Below are 7,780 nucleotides of genomic sequence, written 5' to 3' on the forward strand. Positions count from 1 at the left end.
AGGAACTGAGCAGAAAGCAGATATATTGACAAAGGAATTAGCTCGGATCAAGTTTGAAGAAATGAGACAACTGATTGGAGTACAAGATATGTCACGGGTAAGGTTGAATCTTAACGGGGAGAATGTTGGTTAAACTTAAACATAGAAGTCACTAACAAGCTGGTTAGGACAAGATTAGGAAATTGCTGTAATCTTAAGGGAATTAGAAGTCATCTAGTTCTAAGAAAAGGAAAAACATGTAATAAGGTAATAGGACTAGGAAAAGGAATTCATAGTTCTATATATATATATAATCACCAAAGTTGTGGTTGATCATATGAGCAAGATTAGAGCTTGTGTTTAGTTTTGAGAGATTTTATAAACATCAATAAAGAGAGTGGTCTTTATATAAGCTAAGTTTCATCTTGCAGTTGTCATTAACTACCACTACCAATTGCCAACGATGTTGTTGTTACTTGCTCCTAACTTCCTAAACGTATCTCGGTCACGGTTCACTGTTGCTGCTTCCACCATCAACGACCGATCTTCTTCCTCTTGCGATTATTTGCTGCCGCGGGTGATTGATTCTACTTGATTTTACCATTGTAGTACAAGAGATTGTCGACGATATCGTCAGAACTGTTGTTATCTCAGCCTACTGGATCTGGCGTTTTCCCGGTCAATTAGATCTTCTGTCATTGTCCTTTCCGTCGACAATGGATATACGGGCAAGCAGGACCCCAAGTTATATTTCTTGATATAAAATCAAACCCAAAAAGAAATACAAGCACATGCCAAAGGCCTACGTCTTGGAGATATACTTACGTGTTTCATCACAGTCATGGGTACAGTAGAATAGTACTCGCGTAACGAATAAAGCTTATCTTGTTCCTTGAAGCTAGCATCGATAGTATGATCAAGCATCGGGCGACAACATCAACATGAGATGATGGCTGAGACACCCGGAGAAGCTGGTGATAGACCCTGGTAACTTTCTTAATGTAGACTGAAGACTCTGGTGTATAAAGCTTTTAATCTATTCTTAGGGTATTGGTCAGCAATAAAGAGCGATGTTGAAATTGAGAGATGCAGTTATTAGAAACAATGGGCTATAGAGGTGATATTATTATCTCGTTAATGTGCTTATGAATCATTAATCCCTCGTTGAGTCAGCATCGACAGTGCTAGCAATTGGTGTCCCTGATACCGAGACGTATAATTTTGGCTTGTGCTTGTCTTTCTTTGTGAGTTCGATTTTCTGTCAAGAAATATAACTTGGGGTTTTGCTTGCCCATGTATCTCTTTTCGATAGAAAGTACAACTACAAAATGACTAATTTACCGAGAAAACACCAGCTCCAGTAGACTAAGATAACAAAAGTTCTGACGACGTCGTCGACAATCTCTTGAACAACAACACTAGTGTTAGAGCATTGCTCGGTTGAACCCACCAAGCGTTGGTATGTCAAGTTTGGTTGTCATATTTTATTATCAAACTCAATTAGAGTCGCTTGATTAAGATTATTATAGTCAACTTCGTTTAGATTAGACTAGAAAGTCTAGGAATGTTGAGACATATAAGTGTTACTCTGAAAACCCGAAGAATGCGAAGACGTATCGACTAGAACGAAGACATCATCCTTCCACTTGAGGTTAGTAATCCTGACTTGACTTGTTTCCATTCATATCGTTACTTTCAAGTCGTTTAAGATTGAAACATAACATGGGAGATTATATATGATACTCTAGTATTATACTTGGTCATATTATTATGATCAAAGTGTCAAGGAAGTATATTCCATTTTTTGAATGCTTTGATATGGTATATTGAATTACGAAGTTTAACGTTTATCTTTTGAACTTCGTAAATGCGACTTCAACATAATCTATGTAACTTGTTACTTGATTATGTATTTTATATAGGTTTGATTTCATCCTAGGAAACTATGTTTTATCACATTGGTTAAGGAAGTAGATATACGAACTCGTTTCGTAGTCGTAAGAAAATTAATAGGTGTTTTGGTCCGGTTTTCTTTGAAGATCTATTGGATGACCAGTTCGTACCTAAAGAGGGAATCAGATCTTAACTTATGCTGAGAGTCAAAGGTAGAACCGATCCCTATCTATCTCGAGATACATGGTATAACCGATCCTAGCTTTTGTTGGGAGTCAAGGTAGAACGGATCCCTACCTATATTGGGAGTCATGGTAGAACCAATCCTACCACCGATCCTAGCTTTAGTTGGGAGTCAAGGTAGAACCGATCCCTACCTATATGGGGAGTCATGGTAAAACTGATCCTATCCTATGTTAGGAGTCATGCTAGAACCTGTTCCAACACTACACCAAATTTCTGGATTAGAAACAGACCGTTACAAAAATGGGTTGTAACGGCTTTTGCCTGTTTCAAAAGGGCGTATTACAAATTTTCTGCAACGAACTTAGGTTGTAACGGCGTTTGTAACAGGCAATAGCCGTTAAAATGACACGTAGTATCAGAGAACAGCCATTACGAAATATTTTGTAACATTGCTTCGTAACAGATACGAGCCGTTACTACCTGGCTCATTAGCAACAAGCGAAGCCGTTACTGCGTGTCAAGTTGAAACAACTTCAGACCGTGAATTTTTTGTAACAACAAATTTTTTACTGCAAGTCAACGTTGACCTGGTCAAAATTGACCAATCTTGACCTGGACATTTTTGACTGGCAGTTTATTTTCTGTCAGAAATAAGCCGGAATCCTAAATAACCTGCATGTACCTTTCATTCCATCCATCATCCACATTCAACAATAGTTTCATAATTCAATTCAATTCACATCAACATTCATTTAATTCATATCAATATTCTGTAAGTAGTAAGTACCAAAAAATTTCTAAGGGAATACATAGAAACTTCCTAAGTTCAGTTCATTCTCAGTTAAATCACTCTAAGTTCAGCTCAAACACTACATAGAAACTTACTCCAAACTTGCAGCTACTTCACAAACACTAGTTGCATTCTCAATCAAGTTCTCCATAACCCCTGAATTTAAGTTCATAATGGCAAATTCAATTGAGATGGAAGTTCCCTTCAAAAATTGTTATTAGTTAGAATCCTGCAGCAAACATGCAAGACTGAGAACTGAGATAGAACACCGCAATCCAGAACTCTTAAGTATATAACAATAGTTTTCTCAAGACAAAGAAAAATCATGGGATATTCTGCAACTGACCCAACTCTTCAGTGCAAGGCAGTTTTACTTACAAGGTAAGCTGATGCTCTAACAGAAGATGGCACTTGTCCTGAAAATTTATTGCTCGAAAGATCCCTGCAATCAAAACACAAATAGGTTAGCTTAGAGAAACTTTCCTGGGAGAAAACGAAAATTATTCAGGCTCTTTAGACTTGCAATGTGTCAAGATTTACAATTCTCCCAAGTTCAAAAGGAATCCATCCTCTGAAATGATTTGTCGAGAGATTCCTGCAGATTGAGCAAGACAACCATAAAAAACAAACAATGAGGAAAATGCGATAATACTATACAGAAAAGAACACTAAGATAGGTTTAAAATACTTACATGTAAGTTAGACTTCCTGGCGGGTACCGTTTCCACTTTTAGATTTTCCAGCTTCGACAGCTTTCTTCATGAAACCCACCTAAAAGGAGCACATCAAAAATAACATATATTTTAAATGCAGAAATTGTTTAAAAGACAAAGACCCCAAAAATTAATGTCTATTGAACAGTTCCAACAGATGGGCTCTTGTGGCATACCTGAGTGCGAGCAATGCTAGTCCATCTTCTACGTTTCTCAATCTCCACTTCATCAATGTCATATCAGGACGGGTCTCTAGATGCCACAACAATCGCTTTATCCAATTCATCCACTTTCTTATCAAGAAATTAAATGTTCAGCAGATACAAAATTGAAGCATGAGAAATTCAAACTACATTAAGAAGGAAGTAAACTAACCCCACATCTTAGCTGATGCAAAACACTCAGATTCTCAAACCTTTGATGTCGACTCAAAGAGTTAGGCTTCACGCAAATATTTTAAGATCACAACACATGATTACCTGTGTCTGCGTAAAAGCTTTACGATCTTGAGTAACTGGGTAACTTCAAAACCATCGAAACTCACATAGCAAACCAACATCAAAGGATGAGTATATAATTCTAACAGGGCGTAAGAAAGTGACACTGAAAAACACATGACGTAACATAAAAAGAACTCATATACTATAATCATATGTACCTTCCAAAACCAGCAAATCTATTCCTCAATTTCTCTGTAGCTCTTCCGTGTTTTCTTTCCAATCCTTTAAACAAATAGGATTATCACCTCCAAGTAAAGAACAATAACATTAACAGTGAATTCACCTAACAAAATAGATCAGCGACATCAAGGGCTATTTTTTTTTAAGAAAAGACTCCGGTCAGAATATGATGATCGTTATATATACATTTTCTCATATTAAAATCATAATGGTAATGACGTCATTCTGAGCTGCAATGGGATCATGACTTTTTTCACATTGTCTCAATTAGACTACAAGAATCATCTTATGGCTCTCGTTAATTTGTTGTTGTGAACCCCCCCATATAGTCATGAATTAGGCTTGACTTCTGCAGTATGGGAATATAAAATTAGATACAATTACTTCAATAATGATTTATCAGTTAAAACTTGAGCAAGAAAACTAAAATTAAAGAGAGCCACCCCTGCAAGCTTGTAATATTTGTAAAAATCCTCGACGTACTCCACAGCTGCCAACTGGTTATCAGCATCTCCTCCATCAATGTCCACAATGGGTTCCTTCTTACCGAGATAGACAGAAGGAGTAGCAGTAGTTAACTTTTCTGATTGAAATTACTAAGATGGTGAAACAGGACAATTAATAGAATATCTAAGAAATCTACCTTGCTACGAGCAAATAAAACTGCAGATAAGGTTGGAGCTTTCTTTCTTCTTTTGAACTGGCTTTGATATCTTTTTTTAGGTACAACAGCTCGATAATCAATTACAACAAGTTGTAACTATCATAAAATAATCAACATAAGACATTGACAATTTGGATTTCCATTCAAGAAAAAATATTGGGAAGGGAAAGATTATTATCACCATATCGTGATTCTCCAAATTAGCTAGTGCATTAGAAAGTAGATGTTTACAGAATCATCCAGTGACAGGACGATTGATCTGTGGTTTCCAAGGTTTCCAATCTGCACCTATAATATCGGACGATTGATCTCGATTCCAGTATCCCCTAAAACAACAAGATTTCCATCAAACATCAAATTCCCTGATTGATACTAATTTAACAAAAAGAAATACATAATCTGTAAGACCCAAAACTTACAAATTGATACTAATTTTCATAACAATTCATCATTAGACAACAAAACCTACAAATTAAAATACTAATAGAAGAGATGGAAATCATCAAAGAACCAGAATACTATACTAATCTAAAAAAACATTAATAATAACATATGTAAATCATAGATTTATACAACAAACCCTGAAGTCTAGCAAACTGAAGCCCTAGAATCGAAAAAACTCAAACCCTAAAACAGATGATGAAAGACTTACACAAATGAAATACAAATGTTGAAATTGAAACCTTAAACTCGATTAACAGATGATGAAATCGAAATCCTAGACTCGATTAAAAGATGTGAATCTTCAGGGAAGAACAAAAAAAGAGGAGAGGCGGAAGGAGAAAATCTAACAGACAAAAATTAGAAACATATACCTTCAAAGTGGAGAATCAAGATCAGTTCTTCAAAGCTCCAACTCCGACGGACCCTAAAATGAAATCGAAAAAAAATGTTATTAGATGGAACCCTAAAATCTGATTTAATAGATGATAAAACCCTAAAATCGAAAAAAATTGATGATGACTTACACAGATCGAAACCCTAAACTCGCTAACCTTTCAGATGATTAACGAGTGTGGAGAAGAGAGGCAGGAGGAGAGAAAGAGAAAGAGAAAAGAAAATGAAGAATGAGATGAAAATCGAAAGAAAGGGGAGACATAGTGTGAATGACACCCGCGGGCGAGGAAACATTCTCTAATTCAACGAGTGTAGGATGGAAAAAATATGCCATGCATGTGAACGACACACGCGGAAACTTCAACTGTTACGACCCTAGTGTGACCAAGCGTGTGATTGGCACACGCAATAAAAATTTCTTAACGGCTGCTTTCTGTTACGAATTACTATAAAGAATTTGTAGCGGCCTCAACCTGTTACCACCATTTGTAACGCCAGTAACCCCTTACGAATTTTAGTTACTAATCCTGAAATTTGGTGTAGTGATTGCAAGAGCAAAACCGATTTCCGAGATTCACATAACTTTAGGGTTTGTGTGACTTTGGAATTAGGGTTTGCTATATAGGAAAGTTCTAGATTTATGTATAATTTGAACATGTACATAATTCTCAAGGTGATCCCAAACCAATATATTGGAGAATCTTTTAATTAAGAATTTCGAATTTATATGTTTTGATTTTCTAGCAACTAAAACATATCTCTAGAAAAACTATATTAGTCAAGCGCTAAGCTAATATTGGATATTTTGTAAGAGAGAGATTTCAAAATTACAGGTTGGATATTAATTGGAAATATGAAAACCGAAATTAGGTACTTTATTGCATATCTTGAGAATCTTTTCAGTTTTAGAATTTCCTTGTTGTCCAATATATAAGTAGTGCAGTTTGTTATTCTTACAAACCATCCTTAGCCAGGAAAACTTCATCTTTGTTGTTTCTTGTGGAGCCGACTAATAATATTACTTGTAATACTATGCTAGAGAGGAGAGTACCCTAATTATGCGAAATCTCTTATGTTCGTTCATTTGAAGACTTCCATGGGATCAAGAATCTCTATAATATACCGTTGGTGGAAAACTAGATAATTGCATTGTTATTTTAGTTTTCGATTATTGATTTGATTGTCTAACGGTTGTTGAACCTTTGATTGTACCTAGTTTGTTTATTCTCGTGAAACTCCTCTTCTAATACAAAGGATTGACGAGATTTTCATAACTATTTTTAGATCTGAAGACAACTTATGATCATCCATTTTTAACATACTCCAATCTGTGCATGATCAATTATAGGTGGAGTCAAGTTTTGTGTGCAGGTACAATTAAAGACAATTGAAGATTTGAAGACAAGAAGATTTTTCTGATTGGTTTCGTATCTCGTGATATTATTTCATGCACACACCTTGATCGGCTGGAATCCGAATAAGATCTTATTTATCTTTGATAGATTTGATTAACTAGTCGTATAGATCGACAACTATAATTTGGTGGTATTCTTCAGTATCCGAATATGATACCTTGTGAATCTAGATCTGATTATTTCTGATATTGATTGATCTAAACCCGACAAAGGAGTTTACTTGTTAAACGAAAAAGCCTCTGTTAATACTCAACAAATCTTCTATCAAAGATTAATAGAGTGGTTACCAAACAACTTCGTTCCTTTATTGTTTGGAAGACAATCAAAAGGAGTTAAGTGCTGAAGACTTTACATATGTAAAGCAACTCAAGATAATGGTTTATGTCTTAGGATTCACGTGTGTTGGCCAGACGGTTGTAGGCGCGAAAATATTGAGGTAACTAAGTTAGCAAGGGTATATTACTTTGTCTCAACTATATGAAGTTGGATTTGATCTTTGTGTAGCGGTTTAATTCTGAGAGTATCCAAAATTGTACTAGGTCCCGGAGTTTTTCTGCATTTGCTTGTTAACAAAATCTTGGTGTGTGATTTACTTTTATTTTCCGCAATTATATTTGTTTTAT

At 35.6% G+C, this 7,780-nt stretch overlaps 1 long non-coding RNA gene across 14 annotated transcripts; it reads right to left on the reverse strand.

Annotated features, from left to right (window-relative positions):
* Nucleotides 1–2,737: 2,737 nt before the first annotated feature.
* On the reverse strand, nucleotides 2,738–5,996 carry LOC113317602. Of its 14 annotated transcripts, none has more exons than XR_003343752.1 (10): nucleotides 5,874–5,996; nucleotides 5,721–5,773; nucleotides 5,087–5,231; nucleotides 4,885–4,954; nucleotides 4,220–4,780; nucleotides 3,738–4,046; nucleotides 3,541–3,619; nucleotides 3,389–3,443; nucleotides 3,227–3,290; nucleotides 2,738–3,077 (listed from the first exon to the last, which is right to left on the reverse strand). It is a non-coding gene; the product is annotated as an uncharacterized LOC113317602 (long non-coding RNA). The 14 variants fall into 14 exon arrangements; XR_003343755.1 differs by having other exon boundaries at nucleotides 4,220–4,783; XR_003343748.1 differs by having other exon boundaries at nucleotides 4,885–5,001.
* Between the last annotated feature and the right edge of the window lie 1,784 nt (nucleotides 5,997–7,780).

Source organism: Papaver somniferum, chromosome 10, assembly GCF_003573695.1.
Source record: "Papaver somniferum cultivar HN1 chromosome 10, ASM357369v1, whole genome shotgun sequence".
NCBI classification, from domain to species: domain Eukaryota; kingdom Viridiplantae; phylum Streptophyta; class Magnoliopsida; order Ranunculales; family Papaveraceae; genus Papaver; species Papaver somniferum.